Source organism: Macrotis lagotis, chromosome 2, assembly GCF_037893015.1.
Source record: "Macrotis lagotis isolate mMagLag1 chromosome 2, bilby.v1.9.chrom.fasta, whole genome shotgun sequence".
In the NCBI taxonomy this organism is placed as follows: domain Eukaryota; kingdom Metazoa; phylum Chordata; class Mammalia; order Peramelemorphia; family Peramelidae; genus Macrotis; species Macrotis lagotis.
The window spans coordinates 254624873-254638285 of NC_133659.1; positions in this window are offsets into that span (position 1 = coordinate 254624873).

Here is a 13413-nt window from a genome sequence, read left to right on the forward strand (position 1 = left end):
CCCCCCCCCCCCCCCCCGCTGTTTCCCCCACTTTGTGCCTGGTGCTCCCTGGGGCGTAGCTCAGGAAACTCCCCTGTTGCTGTGAGTCATGGCTCCCAGCACCCTGGGTCTGCCTCCGGGAGGCTGAAGTTCTTTCACTCTGGTGGGCCACCCCTCTGGCGGGCTGCCCCTCCAACCCCAGGGAGCAGAGCCTTTCTGCTCTTTTCCAGGTTACCTTGAGTAGGAGAACTGCCTCACTGGGTCCCTCTGTGGGTTCTGTCTCTTGAAAATTTAGTTAAGAGTCCTTAGCTTATGAGTTTTATGAGAGAGCACCTTAGACAGGATCCTTTCTTGTTGCCATCTTGGCTCTGCCCCCCTCAAAATCCTTTTTGAGCTCTTCCAGGAGATTTTTGGATTTGAGGCCATTTCAAATTGCTTTGAGGTTTCCCATGTAGGCAATTTGTCATTGCTTTCTTCTTTTAAGATGATATTATCATCCCTATCTGAATAGTAGCTTTCTATACTTGCATTCTTTTGGAATTTTTGCTCATTTTGATAGTTGAGCTCAGCTTCTGGGGTATAGGGAGAATAGTCCCAAGCTTTTTTGTGCTGGGGCTGGAAGCTGGTCCCTGGTTTATTGCTTGCCAAGATGTTGCCATCAAGGTGTTGCCTAAGCTATCAGGGTGTTGTCTATGTAGAGGTTTGTTTTTTCCTTTACGTTAAGGCTTTCCCTTTGCCATTGTTTGTTCTCAACCCAGTCCCATCTATTGTCCTAGTGTTTTCAGGGCTTGGACTTTGTCTGGGGTTGGGACTCTCCCCTCTGATCTGCTATTTTCAAGCCAGTTTGCTGATCTTGCTGCACTTTGGCTAACAGCCTTCTTCTGTCTTTCCTGTCCTTCTGTCTACATTGGTTGATTTCCCCTTTACCCCTTTACTGAAGATATTCCACAATATCTTGAGTTGAGAACCTGTTTTGCTCTTTTTTTTGGTGACTCTTTAAGCTTTAAGATCTATGTAGAGGTTTCTTTAGAGTTGTATAGGGAAAAGCTCTGGGAGCATGCTAACTTCGTGGCTGCCATCTTAACTCTGACCTGGAAATCTCCACAGCATTCCCTTTATGTACTCTATATGCCATGTAGGTAATAAGGATTCCCCTCACTGTTCCTTATATGTGGAACTTTTTTATTTCCCATCACTGTACCTTTATACTGGTTGTCCTTCATATCTGTAAAACACTCATTCTTTGCATCTTAGGTTCTTAGAATTCCTTTAAGATATCTCAGGCACCACTTTCTATATGTAGCCTTTCCAGATGCCCCCAGATCCTTGTGTCTTATCTTTCTAAATATCTACCTATATATCTACCTGTGGTGGCCCATGATGGAAGGCAAAATTCTCCAGGATAAGTTTTTCCTTTGTATCTCCCAGGAGCCTACAAAGATGGAAAGGAAAAAGGATGGAGGGGACAAGGGGAGTGGAGTTTGGGAATGGTAGTTGGAGGATTTCTTCATTGGGAAGGAGGTGATGGGGGAGGGAGTAGAGAGTACCCTAGATCAGGGAAAAGCACATATGAAGATTCATAGGCATCAGAGGGCAAGATAAAAATGGAAGACTGAGTTGTTTGCATTCTGAAGTATTTAAATAATGGAAGTAGCTTTTAAGGTCTGTATTCTAATCTCTACTGAAGCATCAATGCCCTAACAGTCCTGAGAAATGATCATCCAGCTTCTACTTGAATACCTCCAGTGGCAGGGGACTCATTTCCACCCAAGGAAGATCATTTCATTTTTTGGACAGCTCTAATTGTCAAAAAAATTCTTCTGAGTCAAATTCTTCCTACTGGGACCCAAAGGAGCCCTTTCTCCTAGCTTTTCAGATATCATGTATCCACTTCTGTAGACTAGACATGATCTGCATCACTCAGATGATAAAAGTTGGGGACTTTGAGATGGGTAGGTAAAGCAGGAATTTCTTTGGAATTGGAATGTGACAGGGATGATAAAAGGAACCTCTGGGGCTTTCTAAACAAAGGGGAAGTAGGAGTGCTTCAGGAAGTCAAGTCTAGTTTCTGGGAAATAAGGTGGGGATAAGGTATAAAGACAGGGCAGCTTAAGAATCAGGAAACTGAAAGAATAAACCTTATCTGTGCCCACAGTCTAATTGGGGAACAAAGCAGTTTTGATTTTGCTTTTAATATTTCTCCACCTGTCTTGGAGGTGACCTCTATAACCTGTGGCACAATGAGAATCCAGTGACCTCTTAAGATTCCTCACCCCAAAGGATGGCTTGGGGGATGGACACCAAGAAGGATTTTCCAGCCTCTTAAGTGTGTACAGTAGCAACATAGGGGAGCGAGGAAAGATGGGGTATCTCAATCCTGGTGAGTATGGAAAAAAGAGTTCAGATCTGTACTTGTCTGAACTGAAATGAATCCTGCTTGTGGCAGGATAGGAAATGGATGAGACTTAAGAAGCCTGAAATATCAAACAAGAGTTTCCAAGTCTCTTCCACCAGTGACATTAAGGTCTTTTCTAGACCCACAACTTGAAATCACTTTCTATTCTGCCAACATCCTCCAATACCCAATCCATTCTCTAGTCCTGTTAATGATTACTCTTTAAATTTTCTTGAATTTGCCTGTTCCTTGAAAGTTCCATAGCTGCCTCCTTCCCTGTTTCTAACAGACTCTTCCATGGGCCTTCTTACTCCAGTCTGTACCCTGTTCAGTGTACCATGCTCTCCAGAGAGTTCCTAGAATTCTATTTTCATTATTTCATCCCCCAGCTCAGAATCTGCAAAGTCTCTTTCCTACTTATTGGAATATATACACACCCTCACTCTGGCATTCAAGGCTCTTCATGAACTCTTCATCTTTCCAGCCTCATCTCAATTTCTTGGGAAGTTAAGGAGAGTCTGAGTACCAACATTATAGCCTAAGGCTAAGGATAGGACATGTATGCCTGAACTCATTGGCACAAAAAAACTCTTATGATGTCAAATCAAGAAGCATTTCCTCATCTCTTAGAGGGTGGCAGCATGGTTTTAGTATTAGGTGAGGAAATAGTTCCTCCATCAATACAGGTTGGTATCTTTTTGTCATTTATACTCTTAGACAGTTGCCTAGGGCACTATCAAGTTAAAAGATTTGAACTGATTCATCAATCAGTATGTGCCAGAAATCTTTCTAGATTCAAGGTCCACTCTATATCTCTGCTATGTCACACTTACTCTCTATCAGTTAGTCAACTAGCATTTATATTAAGCTAGACTATATCAGACACGATTGTATAAGCAATATGGTTACAAAGAGCTCTTAAGGAGATCATGATCTGATGGAGAGACAACATGAAAACAGCTATGCAGATAGAGATATACCTATGCATAAAGATCTATGCAGCACAAACAGAATAATCTAGAAGGAAGGCAACAAGATCAAGAGGGCTGCCAAAGACTTCACTTATGCTGAGACTTGATGGAAGTTAGGAGATGGAGATAAAGAAGGTGAAGATGAAGAGCCTTGGTTGCTATATTCCAGACTTGGGATATAGCCAAGGAAAACTCTCAGAATTAGGGTATGGAGTGTGTGTTTGTGTGTGTGTGTGTTTGTGTGTGTGTGTGTGTGTGTGTGTGTGTGTGTGTGTGTGTGTGTGTGTCTGTAGGCCAGCATCACTGAATCATGGAAGGAATAAGGTGCAAGAACACTACTAACCTTGGCTTCTCTCTGCTCTGTCTTTCCTCCCTCAAAGGATGATTGTTTTAGTGAGAAACTTGAGGTATTGCAGAAGAACTGATCTTTTCTTCTCAGAATCAAGAGAGTCTTGGGTTTGAGTTCAAGGGCTATTGTGAGGAAAATACTTTGTGATAGTTCATTTTCTTTTCAAATTTATCATTTATTTATTTTAACATTATTTTTTAAAGAAAGTTTATTTATTTGGATTTTATAATCCCCCCCCCATTCTTGCTTCCCTCCCCCCCCACCCCACAGAAGGCATTCTGGTAGTGTTTACATTGGTTCCATATTATACATTGACCTCAGCTGAATTTGTGATGACAGAGAAATCATATCCTTAAGGAAGAAAAATGAAGTATGAGATAGTAAAATTACATAATAACATAATGCTTTTTTTTTTTTAAAATTTGACTGTAATAGTCTTTGGTTTTTGTTCTAAGTCCATAATTCTTTCTCTGGATAGAGATGGTATTCTCGATTACAGATAACTCAAAATTGTTTCTGGTTGTTGCACTGAAGGGATGAGCAAGTCCATCAGAATTGATCATCACCCCCATGTTGCTGTTAGGGTATACAATGTTTTTGTGGTTCTGCTCATCTCACTCAGCATCAGTTCATGCAATATCATTTTCTTTTAAAAATTTGAATTTCTTCTTCTCTCTTATCCTCTCCATCACTCACTGATAAGACAAGCAATATGATATTATATATATGAAATCATGCAAAACATATTTCCATATTAGTCACATTTCAAAAAACCCCCAAGAGAAATGAAGTGAGAAAATTATACTTCACTGTGTACTTGAGCTCATCAGTTCTCTCTTTGGAGGTAGATAACATTTTTCCATCATGAATTCTTTGGAATTTTTTTGGATCATCATATTGATCAGATTAATCAAGTCTTTCATATTTGATCATCATTACAGTATTGCTGTTTCTGTGCATATTGATCTCCCAGTTCTTCTAACTTTGCTTTGCATCAGTTCATATAGGTTTTGTCATGTTTTTCTGAAATCACTTCCCTTGTCATTGCCTGTAATACAATAGTATTCCATCACAATCATATATCATAATTTATTCAACCATTTCCCAACTGATGGAAATCCCCTAAATTTCCAATTCTTGGACCCTACAAAAAGAGTTTCTATAACTATTTATAGGTTATTTTCCTTTTTCTTTGATCTCTTTTTGTTATAACCACCTACTAGTGGTATTGTGAAATACACAGAGTTTTATAGCCCTTTGGACCTGTTCCAAATTGTTCTCCACAATGGATGGACCATTTAAAATTCCACCAAGGATCCATTAATGTATTTCTTTTCCCCTTATTCCCTCCAGCATTTATTATTTCTGATCATTCTAAAGTGGTACCTCAGAGTTATTTTAATTTTCCTTTCTTCAATAAATAGTGATTTCTTCTGAAAATTGTCTGCTTATATCTTATTATCATTTATCAATTGAGAAATGACACTTATTTTTATAAATTTGATTCAGTTCTATACTCAATATATGTTTAAGAAATGATACCTTTACCAGAGAAACTAGCTGTAAAATTTTTTGATGTTACTTTTTTGTCTGTTATCTTTTAGCAATAGTTTCTCTGAATATTCCTTTTAATTAGGTGTACTTTTGCTTTGCTTTCATGATTGTTACCTCTGCCTCTTTTTAGTTTATTTGAAGCTTATTAGATGCCTTTTATTTTAATTCTGTATGTCTTTCTGTTTCAAGTGTTTTCTTTTTTTAAACAAGATATTATTGGATTCTGGTTTCTAATTCATTCTGCTATCCACTTTCATTTTATGTGATCTCATCCAATTCACATTCACAGATGTGATTATTAAATGTACTTTTCCCTCCATTCCATTTTATTCCATTTCTTATTCTGTCTCTTTATCCTGTCCCTCCTCAAAAGTTTATTTTGCTTGTAACCCTGCTTCCTTTAAACTGCCCTCCCTTCTATCATTCTTCCCCCTCCTCTCTTCTGTTTCTCCCCTTACTCTCTTATTTCCCCAATGGGTAAGTTATGTTTCTATTCACACCTGAATATCTGTGTGTGTGTGTGTGTGTGTGTGTGTGTGTGTGTGTGTGTTTGTGTGTGTATTTTCCCTCAAGCATTCCTGCCATGTCTCCCCATTCCTTTTTTACGTAAGAAAATTCTCTCCATTCTACCTCCCCCCCTTCTCATTCCAACATAATCAACTCATATCCATTCCCTCTGTCTATGAAACTTGTTCTAATAGTGTTAAAGTTCTTAGTTGTTACTTATATCATCTTCCCATATAGGAATATAAGCAATTTTTTGAGATTCTTATGATTATTATTCCATTTTTACCTTTTTTATATTTTTCTTGAATCTTGGTTTGGATGTCACATTTTGCAGTCAGCTCTGGTTTTTCATAAGGAATATTTGAAAGTCTTTTATTTCATTAATGTCTATTTCTCCCCTAGAAGAATTATATAATTTTGATGGTATATGAGTCTTGATTGTAATCCTAACTCCTTTGTCTTCTGGAATAAAATATTCTAGGACATCCACTTCTTTGATGTGTGAGTAACTAAATCTTTTGTGATATTTGCTGTGACTTTACAATGTTTGATTTATTTTTTCTGGCTGCTTGAAGTATTTTCTCCTTGATCTGGGAGCTCTGGAATTTGGCTATAATATTCCTGGGAATTTTCATTTTGGGATCTCTTTTAGCAGATCTAATATATAGGGTAGTTTTTCTTAGTAATTTCTTGAGATATGATGTCTAGATTTTTTCTTTGATAATGACTATCAGGTAGCTAAACAATTCTTAAATTATCTTTTCTTGATCAGTTATTTTTTCCAAAGAGATTTATCACATTTGCTTCTTTTTTCCATTTTTGACAGTTTTATTGTTTCTTTATGTCTTATGGCCATTAGCTCCTACTTGCCCAATTCTAATTTTTAAAGAATTATTTTTTGTGAGATTTTGTGTCTCTTTTTTTCCTTTTTTGCTAATTCTGCTTTTTTTTTTTTTTAGGATTTTTGCAAGGCAAATGGGGTTAAGTGGCTTGCCCAAGGCCACACAACTAGGTAATTATTAAGTGTCTGAGACTGGATTTGAACCCAGGTACTCCTGACTCCAGGGCCGGTGCTTTATCCACTGTGCCACCTAGCCGCCCCAATCCTGCTTTTTTTTTTTTTAAAGGAGTTTTTACTTCGGGGAATTTTTGTGTATCTTTTACTTTTAGGCAGTTCTATTTTTTAATGTGTTATTTTCTTCAGCATTCTTCTGTGCCTCTTTTACCAAGTTGTTAATTCTCTTTTCATAATTTTCTTGCATCACTCATTTCTTTCCCCCATTTCCCCTTATCATTCTTCTCTTTTTCTTTAACTCTTGCAGGAATTCTTGTTGAGCTTGGGTTCATTTAGCACTTTTTCTCTGAGGCTTTGTTTGTAGGTGTTTTCACATTGTTGTCTTCTTTTGAGTTTATCCCCTGGTTTTCTCAGTCACCCTAGAAACTTTTTATGGGCAAATTCTTTTTTTTTTTTGTCTGTTCATTTGTGTTGCTGTTTCCAAAGTTAGTTCTTGGAGCCTGAAACTTTTTGATATTTCTAAGATGTTCTGATTCTGGGAGAGGTGAGGACATTGCTCTTCTGGTTTGTGCTCTGGTTTAGAAAGGAACCTTGGTTCCCTGCAGCCAGAAGTACCAGAGCTCTCTTTTCCTTGGAACTGCAACCAGGGTACCTGTGACCGACCCCTGGTACTTATCTCTGTTCTCTAAGTGTGCTCCAGAACTGTGTTAGGTTAATAAGTTGCCAATCAAGTCTAGCTACAGCCAGTACCAGTAAAGAGACCCCTGTAATCTCTTTCTGATTAGTTGTTTGTCCCCCTTAACATCGTTGGGCTGAGAACTCCAGAAGTTGCTGATGTTGCCTCAAGTGTATGGGCTCTAGACAGGTGCCTACCTGAGTGTTACAAACTTCTCCTGCTGACCTTAGTTTTCTTAGGCTGAAAAATTTTTTTTCTTAGCTCTGTCACTTCAAAATTTGATTTGAGGTTTTATTTTAAAGATTTTTTTTTTTTGCAAGGCAGTGGGGTTAAGTGACTTCCCTGAGATTACACAACTAGGTAATTAATTATCTGAGACCAAAATTGAACTCAGGTCCTTCTGATTTTGGAGCAGGTACTCTATTCACTGCACCATATTTTAAAGATATTTTAAGGAGGAAACTGGGAGAGTTCACTAGATTACCTCTTGGCACTGTTTTCCCTTTTCTGAACCTTTAAATGGTGTAGAAATGTTATTGGTATAAAGTGTTGGTCAGTAGCAAGTGTATTCAATTTGTAGTCAGAAGATCTGGGTTCAAATCCTTGTTTGCTTCTTGCTATCTATGTGACTTCGGGCAATTGATTTAACTCCCCCACCCAATTTCCTTATCTGTCAAAGAAGGATTTGAGCTAGATGGTGGCCAAAGTCTGTTCTACCTCTAAATCCATGAACATATTATTATTATTATTATTAAATATTTTGAGTTGGGGAAGGCTATTACAGCACCCTAAATTAGGGCCATTTACTACAAAAATTAGAATTAAGGCTTTCTATATGATTTTGAGGAGTTTTAAAAGGAAATTCAATCATATTTTCCTACCCATTTCAATTCCTACATCCAAATGAGTGATTATGTGGGAACTTAGGACTAGTGTAGAGTATGGAAAAGGATGTAACCGATGTACAGTTCTGCCATGTCCAAAAGAGAATGGTTGGATGACATTCTTTTCATTTGTCTGGAGATAGGCTGGAGGTGTGGGTTGCTATGGTCCTCTCAAACTGTGCCCACAATGATATTAGTTCTCTCAAGATGGCTTCAAACTTTCCCTTTTGTATAGGATAAATCTCTTATTCTTCCTGCCTTTTGTGACTTCCAGAAAGGTGATGGATAGGGAACAAGTTATTATCTGTTTTCTCTGATTTTAATCTACTCACTGAAGACTGAGAAGCAAGAGAATATGAGATTGGAATGTTTCCTCCCTTATTTAAGACTGTTTAACAAGAGAGATATGCAATGTCTTATCTATTATCCCAAGTACTATGGGGATATTTGGGCTCTCATGGGCCCTGTATAAGAAACTCACTTTAGTTCATGGTCCTTATGCTTCAAGAGAGAACCTCCAGGGTGATGGGAACATCTGAATGGTAGTTTGGAGCCCTTGAAGTTGCATTCATAAAGATTTTTATAAGCTATACATATATATGAAACCTTGCATAAAACATGCATTTAATAACTATATCAATATACAGCATAGTTATATAAATATAGATACAAGTTGATCTAAATATAGTTTATAGAATATAAATATAGTTTATATGGATAGCTATATAAAATATAGCTATAAACAAATATCTATTATACATTTATTATGTATTTTATACAATATGCTTATTATATATAATATAACTAAAGTACATTTATAAGATAGAAAATATATTTTATATTAGCATAATATAAACATATAAGTATATTTTATATAAACATACACATTTATATAAAATATGTAGGCATATATTTTATACATAGTTTTATAAATTTTTTTTAAATCAATAAGCAATATCAGCTTGTATCCATTCTCTGGTACATAATGACATAGTTGCCTGACAGTATCTAGGTCTTCCCTGATCTCCCAAGACCTGGGGCTTCTGTGTGAGGGTGCTGCCACCTCCTGACCCTCACTTTTATGTCTCCCCCTTCCTGAACTGCTGTCATTTCCTTTCCTGAGGAGCTAAGTTGGCTTTAGTTCTCTAACTGGGTTACCTAGGGTGATTGAACTCTGGGTGACTGAATGGAGAGGGGGAACAGGTTTGTCAGATGGCAGGAGCATTTTCTCATTTCACCCACCTGGGTTGGGACTGAGGGTGTAAAGAGGCTTTTTGGTATAAATAATCCTGGAGTTGAATATACCGGCTTACTTTAGAATCCTGCAGAGCCTTTAGCAAACAAACAATTGCTCACCCTCCCTACACCCTTGACTGTATGGAGAACAGAGCCAAGGGAGAAAGGAAATGGACAATTATAAACCACCTACTATGTGTAAAAACTTCATAAAAAATTATCTCATTTAATCCAAGGCAGGAGAGGTGTCTGAACAGATTGGTGCAGTGAATAAGCCTGATGAGGGGCTGGGAGGGAGGGAGATAGAATGCAATGAGGTTTTCAGGAGCCCAGTTCTCTGTCCTAACCAAGAGAGAGCTGCAAGGGCTGGAGGGCCATTTGGAATTTCAAGTATGATTCAGATGACACAGTCCAGATAGCTTGGCTTTGGGGGAGGTATCATGCTTCTCATATATTTTGGCCTCAGAAATGCTTAAAAATTATTGAGGATCCCAAAGAGATTTTACTTATGTGGGTAAATTGTTATTGATTGTATTAGAAATTAAAATCAATAAATTAAAAATATTTATTTTATTTCTGAGCAATAAATCATCAGATATTAACACAAATAACATTTTATATTAAAAACCATTTTACAAAACAAACAGAATAAAGTCATTATTTTACATATTTTATAACTCTTTTTACATTTTATTTTTGTATTTTGTAACCCTTTTTTGAAATGTACGTTTTCTTATTCTGTGATGTCTGGCCTAATAGAAGAGAGATGAATTCATCTATTTGCCTTTGCATTTAATCTCTCATGATATGTATTTTGGTTAAGCATATAAAGAAAATCTGACCTCGCATAGACATGTATTTGGAAAGGGGAGTATTCTTTTTTTTTTTAGAATAAACAACTTTAAATTTTTATTAAAGATATTATTTGAGTTTTACAGTTTTCCCCCAATCTTGCTTCCCTCCCCCCACCCCCACCCCACAGATAGCACTCCATCAGTCTTTACTTTGTTTCCATGTTGTACCTCGATCCAAATTGGGTGTGATGAGAGAGAAATCATATCCTTAAAGAGAACAGAATTCTCAGAGGTAACCAGATCAAACCATAAGACATCTGGGGTTTTTTTCCAAATTAAAAGGAATAGTCCTTGTACTGTGTTCAAACTCCACAGCTCCTTATCTGGATACAGACGGTACTCTCCTTTACAGACAGCCAAAATTGTTCCCAATTGTTGCGCTGATGGAATGAGCAAGTCCTTCAAGGTTGAACATCACTCCCATGTTGCTGTTAGGGTGTACAGTGTTTTTCTGGTTCTGCTCATCTCACTCAGCATCAGTTCATGCAAATCAAAAGGGGAGTATTCTAATAGTCAAATAACAGCTTACTATTATTTAAAAAAGTTTTTACTTCATAGATCCCCTGACAGAGTTTAATGGGACCCCCAGAGGTCTAAAGATCACTTGCTGAGAATCTCTGGTTGGGAAGACCAGGACATGAGGAGATGTGACCTTGGAGCTATGTTTTGCCCGTTATTAACCATATGACTGTAGGCAAGCAAATGAATTTCTATTTCCTTGCATGAAAAAAGGGACAATTATACTTATTTTATTTCTCAGAGTTAAAAAGGCACTCTCACTTGGATTAGAATCCTCCCTACCTCCTAATATCCCTAACAAATAGGTATTGGGGGCTTTACTTGTTGCAGTGGTTCATTGTTTCCTGTGATGAATCACTAATTGACCCAGGAATGCAAGTGTAAAAAGAAAAATAGAGATTTATTAAGAAGTTGTTACAGCATAATGAAAGTGATAGAAAAATTAAGAGACGTGAAAAGGCCACATGGCTTAATAATTAACCAGCAGATAAACTTCAAAATTAATATAGAAGTTCGAAAGGAAAGCATTGCACCTATCCTCATCTCCTTAAAAGTCCCCCTCAGGATCCAAGGGAAGAGGTCATGTCTTGGGAGTTTACTTTTTTGGGGAGGGGTCGAGGGTCTTCCTTCAGAGAAATTTGATTCTGGCTTGGGTGGTCTCAAGATGATGTTTCCGCACCTGCTTAATCTAGCTTGCCTTACCAATGAGAACATGGTCAAGGTCAGAGTGGAGATCAAGGGGGAGTGTTTTAACAGTGATAGAGGACACAATATTTGTATTAGTGCAAACAAAAGATTTATAAAATTTGCTTTCAATTAATTTCAATAGTCCCTATGCCCATGATTCTCTGCATACTTAGATAATTCTAGTGATCTGGAAGAACTATAGCTCACATTTATAGGTTGGTGTTTAATTGTGATAAGCCTTTGTTAAAAAAAGTTGTTTTGTTTTTTAATTAAGAAATATTTATTTCCTTTCCCTCCCATCAACTACCCAGTGGAGGAAACACTCCTTCCTCCTCTGCTCTCACCCCCACAAAAAAAAAATCCCAACACACCTTGTAACAAGCAAGAGAGGGAAGCAAGGCAATTCCTATATTGGCCAAGTCCAAAAATATGTTTCCTTTTGTATCTTGAGTTCCTCACTTCTCTGTCAGAAGATGGGTAGCTTGCTTCATCAGGTGTCCTCTGGAAACATGATTGTATTCTGCATTGATTAATGTTCTTAAGTCTTTCAAAAAGTTTCAGAACATTCCCTTTTTGAGGTTCAAGCAATCCTAGGGAATCATTAAAGCAGAAGGGAACATATGTGAACTCTGAATCAAATGATTGTTTTCATGTGCATTTATGCGACTATTATGTTCCAGATAGGGGGAAATTGAAGCTTAGAGAAGTTAAATAAAGGGAAACAGCAGGACTGAGATTCTTCTTTTTTAAAATGGGGGTGACCATAAGAAGCATACTTGTGTCCTTAAAGAATGTTAAAAAGACAAGCATTTTGTACAACTAAGAGTGCTGTCAAAGGGTGAGTTATTATAAAAGATGCACCATGCTACTCAATAGAAACTGTTATTCCTATAGTATTGTAAGGTTTGTAAAGCACTTTTTTTTAGGTTTTTGTAAGGCAATGGGGTTAAGTGGCTTGCCCAGGGCGGCACAGATAGGTAATTACTAAGTATCTGAGGCTGAGTTTGGACTCAGGTACTCCTGACTCCAGGGCTGGTGCTCTATCCACTGCATCACCTAGCCACCCCTGACATAAGCCCCTGTAAAGCACTTTTCTTAAACCAAGCCTATGAGATCATAATAGTTTAGGCATTTTAATTCCATTTTGCAGATGAAAAATTGAGGTTCCAGAGAGCTGTGACTTGTCTGGGATGATGAAGCTAGGACATAAACTTAGATCTTCTCTTCACCTCAACAGGATGCTTCCCTAAGAGACAGAAGAAGTATCCCTGGGCACCATCTTGTAGTTGCCACTTTGTTGTTATAAACTCTAGTTCACAAATATCCACAATAAGCAAACAAGGATAGCTGGAGAATGGAATTGAGATGAAGAGACCAAGGTGAGCAATCAGAAGGGTGTAAGGTTACTGAACAGGAAGGATTAGGGCCTGGGATTGGGGAGTTCAGTTCCAGTTTATTCACCTCTAGCTTAGGTTCCAACCCAAAAAGAGAAAAGATGAAACTCCCTGAAGTTGGATTTACTAAATTCATTCACTTCACACTTCTGTTGGTGCCTGCCCACTGGCATTCCTGGCTTGCCTTGTAGAAATTATAGCTAGCATAGAAACCATGCTAATTTTCTACTTTTCTCTCAAGACTTGTTTATCCCAAGGGAGGAAATAATTCTGAGGAATAGGAAAGGGGATGTGAATTTCTGGGAAATTCCTAGGAGAAATCATATCTATCTCATATGAAGGGGAGCTTAGGACATTATATATTTTATTTGAACTGTCCAGAAAGAACCTAAT